The sequence below is a fragment of the Sus scrofa genome, chromosome 12 (genome assembly GCF_054392235.1).
Source record: "Sus scrofa isolate SSC_HxYL_T2T_F1_AM1 chromosome 12, Sscrofa_HxYL_maternal_Yorkshire_Landrace_v2.0, whole genome shotgun sequence".
In the NCBI taxonomy this organism is placed as follows: domain Eukaryota; kingdom Metazoa; phylum Chordata; class Mammalia; order Artiodactyla; family Suidae; genus Sus; species Sus scrofa.
In genome coordinates, this window is record NC_139394.1 from 45881588 (window position 1) to 45892683 (window position 11096).

An 11096-nucleotide genomic window follows, 5' to 3' on the forward strand; every position below is an offset into this window, starting at 1 on the left:
CCCAGGTCGGGACTCAGGGACTGGACTGGCCTGAGGAAGAGAAAAATGTGGAAGGAAGATGGGACGAGGAGAGAATTAGGAAGACAGGGCCATGAACCTGTGTTTCTTCAATGTTTTTTCTGTTTTGTTGTTGTTGTTGTTGTTGTTGTCTTCTTAGGGCTATACCACAGCATATGGAAGTTCCCAGGCTAGGAGTCAAATTGTAGCTGCAGCTGCCAGGCTATGCCACAGCCATGGCAATGCCAGATCCTTAACCCACTGAGCAGGGCCAGGAATCAAACCCATACCCTCATGGATACTAGCTGGGTTCATTACCACTGAGCCACAATGGGACCTTCCTGTTCTTTGATGGCTTTAATTCCAACATAATTAGAGCCCTTCTGTGTCATGTACTAGTTATGTGATTATAACTAAGACCTTTGAGGCTTGGGGCCTCAGTATACCCAGCTGAATATTTTGAGCCATAGCAGGTGTAGGAGAGGGTCCAGATTGGACTGGAGTAGTACAGCATGAAGGCATGACCTCAAGGCCAGAGGAATCTGTGTCTGCCTACACTTCTCAGCTGGGTAATCTGAGAAAATTGTCTGCAGTCTTTGGGGACTCAGTTTCTACCTCTGCCAAATGGGAATGATGCCTGCCTTTGGGGTATGTGGGGTCCCAGGTGTCAGGCCCCCAGCCCTGTGGGAAGATGCCTACTACGGCTTGGGCAGGGGCAGATGCCAAGCAGAGGGGCAGAAGGGGAAGCAATCCTCTGGGCCACTGCCTGGGAAAGAGGACCACAGACATTGAACTGAGGATATCGTGGGGTTCCGATGCCCAGTTTCCTTTTGCTTCCTCCTCCCCTTGATCAGAGGAGGTAGGATCAAAATGCCCAACCTAGCTGGCACCACCCCAAAGTTGAGGAGTTGACTTTTTTTTTTTTTTTTTGTCTTTTTGCTAATTTCTTTGGGCCGCTCCCGCGGCATATGGAGGTTCCCAGGCTAGGGGTTGAATCGGAGCTGTAGCCACTGGCCTACGCCAGAGCCACAGCAACGTGGGATCCGAGCCGAGTCTGCAACCTACACCACAGCTCACGGCAATGCCAGATCGTTAACCCACTGAGCAAGGGCAGGGACCGAACCCGCAACCTCATGGTTCCTAGTCGGATTCGTTAACCACTGCGCCACGACGGGAACTCCAGGAGTTGACTTTAAGTGCTCATCTGACCCTTGGAGCCAAGTCCTCTTCATTCTGTTTCTAAGCACCAACATTGATGGATATCTCATTTTAGAAATTATTAAAAATATATGTGACCCCCAAAACTTTACCTATTTTGGAATTAAGAAAGACTTTATAAATAATCCTGGGCTCAAAGAGAAAATAAAAACAAATTATATATCATCTAGAAAGTAATGAAAAGGAGAACACTCCCTAACAAATCCTATGGGACATAGCTAAAGCTACACTCAGAGGACATTTTATAGCTTTCAATGCTTTTATTATTTTTTTGTGTGTGTGAAAAGCCTAAAATAATTGCACAAAGCACTCATCCTAAGAAATTAGGTAAAGAGCCAAAAAATAAATGAAAACAATGCAGGAGGTGGGATTTCATGAAAATAAAAGCTAAAATGAATGCAATAGACAACAGCAAAAAGTATTCCACTTCTGCTCTGATTAGTTTTTCTTCATCCTGAGGAAATTCCTCACTGCCAACACCCTTTTTACTTACATCAGCCCCCAAGACTCTCCCATGATAGGTGAGGTAAAAGCTGACATTGGTGAGATGCATTCTGTTACTTTGCAGAACCGATGACTAAGATTGTTTGATAGAATGCAACAAACACTAGACTGGACAGCAGGACACCTGGTTGTGGAGCCAAAGCCCACCATTGTCCCTCAGTTCGGTCACTCCTCCTCCCGGGTCCTCAGGTTTCCCACCTGTACAGACAGAGGCTGGGGCTACCTGCTGATACTGACAGGTGTCAACTGGATTCCATTGGTGACCATAATTCTGCAGTCATCCCATGGGTAACTGTTGAGGGACTCTAAGTGGCAGTGGCGGTGAGTCTTGGTAGCTCTCCCAGTGGGCTGCATCACAGAAGGTTGTCCTGAGAGGAAGTGCCAGGCGGGAAGGATGAACCCAGACACTGAAGACATCCTGGGCATCTTAGCACCTGAGTTGGAACAAGCAGGGAACGTAGACATGATCAGACCCTGGGCTCTTTGAAAATCCAGGGATTCCCTTCCTTTCCTCCTTAACTCACTCCTCTATCTTTTCCTCCACTGTCTAAGTGTTGCTCTGTCTTTTTTTACAATTTTTTGTTAAAGTGTCATTGATTTATAATGTTGTGCCAATTTTTGCTGTAGCGCAAAGTAACCCAGTCACACATATATATACATTCCTTTTCTTATATTGTCTTCTTCCATCATGGTCTGTCTCAAGAGATTGGATAGAGTTCCCTGTGCTGTACAGTAGGACCCCAGTGCTTATCTATTCTAAGTGTAATAGTTTATAAATGCTCCTCTATCTTAAAGTTATATAGCTCCAGGCCCAGAACCAGGTAGGAATAATGATAATAATTGGAAAGAGGTGTCCCAATCCTCAGTCTTAAGGCTCTAAGACCATGAGGGACAGGCCACCTCCAGCTGTGACCAGCTAGCCTTAGAATCTTGGGTGTGGGTTCAATCCCTGGCCTCGCTCAGTGGGTTAAGGGTTTGGTGTTGCCGTGAGCTGTGGTGTAGGTCACAGATGCAGCTCAGATCTTTTGTTGCTGTGGCTGTGGTATAGGCTGGCAGCTTCAGCTCCGATTCAGCTCCTAGCCCAGGGACCTCCATGTGCTGCAGGTGTGGCCCTAAAAAGAAGAAAAATAATAATAACGATATGCTTAAGTTTTGCCCATTCCTGGAGACTCTACCCCTGGAGGCAACCTCTAAGGAGCCCACCCTGGCTAAAAGGCCCTTCTCTTTCAGCACAGAGAGTGACTGGAAGGTTTCACCTGGATTTGGGTGAGCTTGTCCATGGGGTCTCCTGACCACTGTGAATGGGGTTACTCCAGCTCCACCAGTAGCCACCTGGAAGCCGCAGCTCAGTTCTGTGGTTGAGCGTGAGCTCTGCAATAAGACAGCTGCCTCCTTCACACAGCTCCAGAAAGAGACTCCATATCCTGCAGAAGCACAGGGACCCCGTTAGGGATCTGGGGCTTTCTCCTAAAGCCTATCGGAAGTCCTGAAAAGGTTTTCAAGGCAGATGTGTTGTGATCAGATTTGGGCAGGGACGGCTCTGGTCTGCAGAATGGGACTCCCTGGAGCGTAGCAGCATGGATCAGGGGTGGCAGAGTTAGGAGACCCTGCGGGGGTCCGGGTTAGACCGTGTGGCCTCAACTTGGATGCAGCAGTGAGATGGGAAAGAAGAGACACATTCCGGGGAGGGAGGGGGTGGCATTTCTAGAGCTCAGATCGGATGACTAGGGAGGGGGAGGGGTGGCAGACATCAAGATGGCTCCCCAGCTTCTGGCTCAGGCGACTGCAAGGTGCCTTGTACTGTATTTGAGTAACAACAGCAAAGGCCAAAGACAGAAGCAGGGGAGAGATGGTGGGCTTAGTTAGGACCTGCTGAGTCTGAGGTGGCGGCTGTTTCTGCGAAGGAGCTGTCAGAGGAGAATTGGGATGTGTGTGTCTGAAGCGAAAGACGGAGCAGGAGACAGAGATTAAAGCAGCTTCTAGTAAAGGAAACATCCAGGCTTTGAGAGTCCCTGGGGGCAGTTTTGGCCTCCTCTCGTGCTGCATTTGCATGGAGACTCAACCCTCTGGGTACGACGGCTGATGGACCAAAGAGTTAGGGTAACCACCCTGTGTTAGAGTCATTGAACTTCAAGGAACTTGTATGCAGTGGGGGGGGGGGGGTTGGGGGTGAGGGGTGACCCGGCTGTGGAAAGGCTCCCATCCCTTGGGGGAGCGAACGTGACAGTATCTCTAGGAGGGCACAGGCGTTTGGAAAGGTATGTTCACTATGCTATTATAAACTGACACATGGAAAATGAAAATCATTCCAGTGTGTTACCATAGAGTCACCTAAGCAGACACCCCTCTCAGTGACCTGCTCAGGAGAAGGAAGCATGTCCCGCGAGAGGGCCGGGTCTCAGCCTCAAGGAACCCGAGTGGACATGGACAGAGAAGGAGGGTTAACGGGCCCTTGTCCCAGGGTTGCAGGCTCTGGTGCTTCCAGAGGCAGGTGACATAAATGAGTCCCTGGGCTGTGTGGCCACAGCAGGGTGGGCAGTGGAGGCCGATCCAAGAGGAGCAGTCACTGCCCCGTTCAAACATGTGCTTCCATGACAAGCGAAGCCCCCTGTGACTTTGGACTTTTGCTTTTTCAAGAGGACTTAGGAATCCAGAGTTGGATGTGACATCTCCTACTTTTAAAATGTCAGCTCACCAAAAGAGATGGAGGGTAATTAGAAAAATAGATCTGTCTGGGAACCAAGGACATCACACCTGCAAGTCAAACGCCGCTCACAACGTATCAGTCAGTGACCTCTGCTCTGGTCCAACCCACCTGATGCAAAAACTCAGGTTCAGAGACAGGCGAGGAAAAGCCCAAGTTCACACGGAGAGTCATGGTCAAGTCCAGACTCAAAAGCAGACTCTCCACTGCTCTTTGCAGCTCTGTAGTTACTTCCACCAGCTGGAGGTCTGTTTAAAGCAAAAAGATTTGTATTTTTCCATACGTTCCCTCTCACACTACCTACTACTAACCTGAGTTTTCCCAAATCCTCCTTTTATGCAGAAGGAGACCGAAACCCAGAAATAAAAACAAGTTACACGTTCTCTCCTGCTTCCTGACTCCTAGTCTAGCCCAGCTTTCACTAACTCTTTAAGTGTTCAAAGCTCTCCCTGGGTGAGGGCTCTATTCAGCTTGCAGTGAATTGCTGAAATATTCTGCTCCTAAGCATATCCGACAATCCAAATTATAGTCCCCGGGACCAGCCCCCTAAGCCACATCACCTTAACTCTTCTCTCCACGGGGGTCTGACTCACCAGCCTGGCACATCGATTCTCTCCTCTGATGACGATAAACATGACTGCAGCAGGCACAAAGCCCCGCCAGCCACTTCTGATTTGTCTGCTAATTGGAGCCAGGGTGAGGCTGGCACGAGGCTCTCTGTCAGTCAGTTCTTGAGCAGCGGGGTGGGGCGGGAGAAGCACTGAACATTGGGTTCAGGGACCAGGCTCTGGTCTGCTGCTTATGAGCCAATTGACCTTGAAGAAGAGGTGGTTCATGTCCCTCAAGCCTTGCTTCTCTCATCTGCGAAGTGGGAATCATCAAACCTGCCCCGTAGGTTTTGCCCATGTCCAAGGTCAGAAAGGAGATGAGAGCCTAAGGCAGACCGCAGCTGATGCCCTGGCTCAAAATCTTAAAAGGCGCCCATTGTCTTCATGTTACAGTCTGAAGTTAGTGCAGGCAAGTGTGATCTGGCTCCAGAAGCATCTACCCGTCTTCCTGTCTGTTGTCTTTCTCCTCTCTTCTTAAGAGCTGCTGACATTTGCTGAACACTCGCTCTGTGCCAAGCTCTTTATCATTAACTCATACATTCCTCCCAACATTTCTATTAGCTCTCACTTGGAAAAGAAAAAAAAAAAAGGCAAGCTCAGGAAGCTTACAGACCTGGTCTGAAGATGACCCCACGCATGGGTGGGAGACTCGAGATCTGATTGTGGTCTCACCGGTGACATCGTCCCACCATCCAAGACTGTTCTGGACCCCACCTGACTTCCTATGAATCCTTGTCCTCCAGCAAGTGGCTGGCTTCCTTGCCTTCCCCACTTGCTTAACCGTCTCTCTGGAGCAGAAAGCGCTATGAGGCAGACTTAGGCTTCAAGGTCCAAGACCAGTCCCTCCTCACGGGATCCACCCCATCATAATTCAGGAGGGTCTCCTCTCTCTCCTCCCGCCTCCAGGGCCTGAGGTATGGTGGCCTGAGATAATGCTTATCACACCAAGTCCTACCGCCCTCGTAACTCATGCTGTCCACACAGCTGGGTTGCCGTTCGTGTCCATGCACTGTGCCAGCTACGATTACAGGCTTATGGCTGCAGATGTTGGGAACTCCTTGGGAAGAGGGCTCTTGTTCTACTCATCATTCTACCTCGGGCCACACAGCACAGCCCCCCACCTAGTATATGCTTTATAAATGTTGGGGAGGGGTGGAGCAGGAGGAAGGGTGCAGAGGAGGGAGAAATACATGTAGGAATGGATCTAATTAGTGAAGAGTGTGAGGCAAGGCTTAGCAAATTATGGCCCTCTAGTTTGGGGCCATATCTAGATAACAGTCCATTTTGTGCAACTTCGAGCTAAGAATGGGTTTTACATTTAAAAGATTCCAAGAGGAATTCCCATTTGTCTCAGCAGAAACGAACCCAACAAGTAACCATGAGGATGCGGGTTTGATCCCTGGCCTTGCTCAGTGGGATCCGGCGATGCTGTGAGCTGTGGTGTCAGTCACAGACACAGATGTGGCTCAGTTCTGGAGTTATCGTGGCGCAGGCCAGCAGCTACAGCTCTCATTCGACTCCTAGCCTGAGAATGTCCATATGCCGTGGGTGCAGCCCTAAAAAGCAAAAGAATAAAAAAGATTCCAAGAAAAACAAAGAACCTGTGCCAGAGATCATGGGTGTCCCAAAGTCTAGAATGTTCACTGTCTGAGTTTTTACAAACAGGTTTGCTGACTCCTGGCCTAAGAGGATGTGCGAGTGAACACAGGAGCATAATACACAATGAACAAAAAAAGGATGTCCATTCCTCAAAGAGAGTGAACCTCAGGATCTGGGTAGCAAATCAGAAAATATCCACCTTCGAAACTTACACCAATGAGATATGAGATGAAATGAGTCACGTGCCTAGGATGCAATCCATGGGAGTGATGATTTTTCAGTGCCCTGCCCAGGAGGCTGAGCTGTCCCTCCCCCGCGGCATAAGGTCGCTGGGGCCTCTGGAGAGGCAGGCAGCAGTTCCCAAAGCAGCTAATGGAGGATAAACTGAAAGGCTGGAAGCTGCCACCTGCCTGTCGCGAGGCAGCCTTTTAAAGACAGCTGTTTCTGGGGACTAATATAAACACTGTGGAAGAGGGGAAATTAAGGGTTGGAACTCCTACCTGTGAGAGCAGAGGGGTCCTGAACAGTTTGCCCAGGTCTTCCAGGACCTGGAGCAGTGGTCCCAGTGAGTCCTTCCTGGGTCTGGCTATTCAGATCCCGCCTCCTCTTTTGCCCCAATTTACTCATGGGGCATTTGATGACAATTGGACCCCTACAGAGGAGCGGATGTCCCGTCCAGCTGGTGCGCTGACTTACATGTCCTCGGCATAAGGCTCGAGATGACCAGGTGCATGCTATTTGTTGAGTACCTGCTGCACGCAAGGCACTGGGTCAGAGGATTTTTATTTATATTATCTCAGAGCCAGGCATCGCTATCCCCATGTTACATATGAAATAACTGAGGCTCAGGGAGATCAGTGAGCTTATCCAAAAGCACATAGCTGTAAAGCAACAGATATAAAGAATCCGAGTTGGTTCAAATCTCAAAATCCCTGGTTTATTGGCCCCAAAGCCTCATTCTTTTCATAATCACACACACACACGCTCGCGCGTGCACACACACACACACACACATCTTAGTTCTTTGTCCAGTCTTAATGCTATCTTATACTCCTAGACCCCAATATCCTGGGACCCTGTCCTAAACCCAGACTGCAGAGCTGGAAACTTAAATTTTTATTAATTAAATTTAGTTTTTAGTAGTTGATTTATAGTGTTGAGTCAGTTTCTGCTGTACAGCATGGGGACCGAGTCATTCATATATATACATACATATATATATATATATATATATATATATACATATATACATATATATGTATATATGCATTTTTTCTCATATTATCTTCCATTATTTCATCAAAAACCTATTGGCCACATATTATATGCAGAGAAAAACAAAATTCGAGCCCTTTTTCAAGGAGCTTATGGTCTAGTGAGGGAGGTGAAAAAGCTATCTAATAGGACGCAGGGTGGTGGGTTGTCACCAGTCATGAGAGTTGTTAGCCCTGGTGCTGGTGTAGCCCAGGCTTTGGACCTTGGGCTCCTGGAGGGCTTCCCTGAGGAGGTTACTCCAGGTAGGAAGAGTTCACAGAGAAGGGCTCGTGGGCAGTCCAGCCAGGGGGATCAGGACGCACTAAGGCTGGAAGGCTGGAAACCTTTGATGTCTGAAATTCATATGGGTGGGTGGGGCTTAAGTTGAATCTGAGGAAGTAGCAGAAGCCAGATCACCGAGGGTCTTTGCAGCATGCCAGGGAGTTGGTGCTTCCTGCTCAGGGCAATCTGGAACCATGAAAGTGTTTAACTAGGAAGTGATAGAGCCAGACTTGTAAGTCTGAAAGAACCTGTGGCATCATAGAGGGGAATAGATTGAGAGAAAAAGAAGATCAGGTCATCACAACAAAGGGGCATGTTTAAACTGGGGAAGAAGCAAAGGCATGGAGAGAAAACTGACGGCAAGACAGTTGGATGGTAGAGTCCTAAGTCTCGGTGGATTATTGGATGTGAGAGACGAAGCAGGGAGGGGAGTCTAAGTTAGCCCCCTCACCTGGTCCTTGGCAGCACTCCTCCTCCAGAGCCCTGGACCCTTGCCTCTACTCTCCTAGCCACTGATTGGGTCTCACGGTCAGCACCCTGACCTGCGTATTGGTATTGCACCTTCCTAGAACTATGGGTGGCATGACCCACCCGCCATATTGAAAAGCCTTCGAGCTGTCACTGCACTCAAAGTTACCAACTCATGTTAAGTGTCCTCTGTTGACCTCCTCCCCACTTCCTGGACCAGCCCTGAGCCAGGCCATTTCCCAAACCCCGTCCTTCCCAGTCTTGCTTTCCTAACCTTCTTCACTGAGGCAAGCCTGGCAGCTGCAACCACCCAACGCAGCTCTGAGGCAGCCAGCTCCACCCTCCACCTCCCATACCACCACTCAAAGCTGGAAAAGAAGGCTAATGTGGTAGATTCAAAAGCTCTTGACAGCTAGGAACAATGGCTCTGAACCAACAAGATGAAATTTAGCAGAGATAAATGTCAAGTCTACATATTGAGCCCAGGAATCAATCACAAGGACAGGATGGGAAGCGCTGATTTGCAGTAATGATAAAGGAAACATCTAGGGGAGTGGCTGATGAGCTGGCCAAGAGCCAAGCTCTCTCACCAAGAGTGTGAGACAGAAGTCGCATTTTAAAAAAGTACGAACACAGTTTGAGGCCAAATCAATAGGAGGAGAGTGTCCAGGTTGAGAAAGGAAGCTCTGACAGCCAAGACTGTCCTAAATCCCAACCAATACAGGCTTCAGCAATGTTTGCTGGCGCCATACCAGCAATGCTCAGAAGAGGAGCAGAAATGAGGTGGTGAACGCTGAGAACAAATTCTGGGAATGTATAGGAGAAGGGATGGAGAGATGGCTGTCAGACCCTGGTGCTCAATTAATGCTGACTACTGCCATTATTATGTTCCCTGTCCCCAGTGGCCCACTGCCCAGGGGATTTTTCTGCCACTGAGGGTCTGCCCCTTGGAGAGCCCAAAGAGCTCCTTCCTAGCTCCAATTCGCTTCTTGGTGGTCCCTTCCCCATCCTCCCGGTGGGGCTAGGGGATGGGAGCTGTTGCTGGTGTGTCTAAACTGTGGTCCTTTCATTTCAAGTTCTCTGAAATGGGGGCGGGGGGCACTATCAGTGCAGGGGGTCTGGTGTGGTTTCTCTTCTCATTTCACATCTTGATCCCAGAATATGGAGTTGGTAGTATCTTTAGAGCCGAATCCAGTGTTTCACAGAGGAAGAAACTGTGGTTCAGGAAAGACCTTCTCAAGGTCGTTGATTTTGATTCTACCATCCATTTATCTTGCAGTGGAGCAGGGATCAGAACCAAGCTCGGTCCAGATTGCCTTCTGGCCTCTTTCCTTCCATCCCCCAAACTTGCTGACCTCCAAGGGGGGTTGGTTTTTAAAAAAAAAAAAAAAGCCATGATGTGTAGGCTGTGGGGGCCAGCAGCAGAGCATGCAAGATGTAAGAAGACCAGACCCAAAGGCTCTCTTTCATCAACACAGTTGCCTTTGTTACTGGAGTGAAGTGAGCCAACATCTTGGCCCATTTTCCTGGGAGCTCTGGCTCCCAGGAAAAACCTTGATCCACCCCCTCACTGCTGCCTGCAGAAGAAGATAGGCTGCACCCAAGATCGGCAGCAGCTGAGCCTCCCCAACCCAGCTCCCTCGGGGCCATCACTGCTTTGGTTTCCGACAATGGCAGCCCCAGGCCAGGTATTAGATGGATGAGGCAAAATTTTGCCTTTAATGTCCTCACTTCTTTTCTCATCACGGCTTTTAGCCTCCAGGGTCCAGCAATTTAACCATCCATCATCATCATCACTATTTTCTCATCCCCAGCCCCGTCCCCTGGGCACAGCACACCACAGGGTGTATACGTTATTAACCATCTCCCTTGACCCTCCCAGTCACCCCGTGAGGTTGCCCATGGCGACCCTGATGCTCAGGGAGGCTGTGCTCAAGCCAGAACTGGCTGACTCATAAGGGATTATTGGTTTTGCTTCCTTGGGAAAGCTATATTTCTTACATGTGCCTTCCCTGAGTTCACGACAGAACTGCAATTCCCCACGTTTGCCATTTGGGCACCAGAGGCTCACATGAGACCTACAAAGAAACCGGAAAGAATGATGTGGGGTCCCTGGAACACACACAGACCCAAGGCCAATCCAGGCTTACTCTACCTGATGGACCAGGGAATTAAAACGTCATAGAAGGAAATGAAGAAATAATTGAGGTCCACCCATCTTAAAGATGTCAGTGCTGGGATGCAAAGGAGAAGGGCTTATTCCATGGGGCTGTAGAGCTATCCAGGGACATGCTTGGGTTTATCACTTGCATCTCTGAGTGGCTGCCGTTCCGTGAGCCTGGAACCGGGCCTGCTCCAGTGTTCAGGAATCTGTTGGCTATAGCCCACCATTCTCTTAGAAGTGTTGGGAACTGGCTCATTGCCCTGGCCTTCTGTCTGGAGTTCAGAAGCCCACTTTCTTC

The 11096-nt window shown here is 49.2% G+C and overlaps 1 long non-coding RNA gene across 1 annotated transcript; it reads right to left on the reverse strand.

The window, feature by feature from the left end:
* Positions 1 to 1455: 1455 nt before the first annotated feature.
* Positions 1456 to 5902, reverse strand: LOC100519918 (uncharacterized). Its single transcript, XR_014820457.1, has 4 exons — positions 5017 to 5902; positions 4474 to 4671; positions 2976 to 3143; positions 1456 to 2153 (listed from the first exon to the last, which is right to left on the reverse strand). It is a non-coding gene; the product is annotated as an uncharacterized LOC100519918 (long non-coding RNA).
* Between the last annotated feature and the right edge of the window lie 5194 nt (positions 5903 to 11096).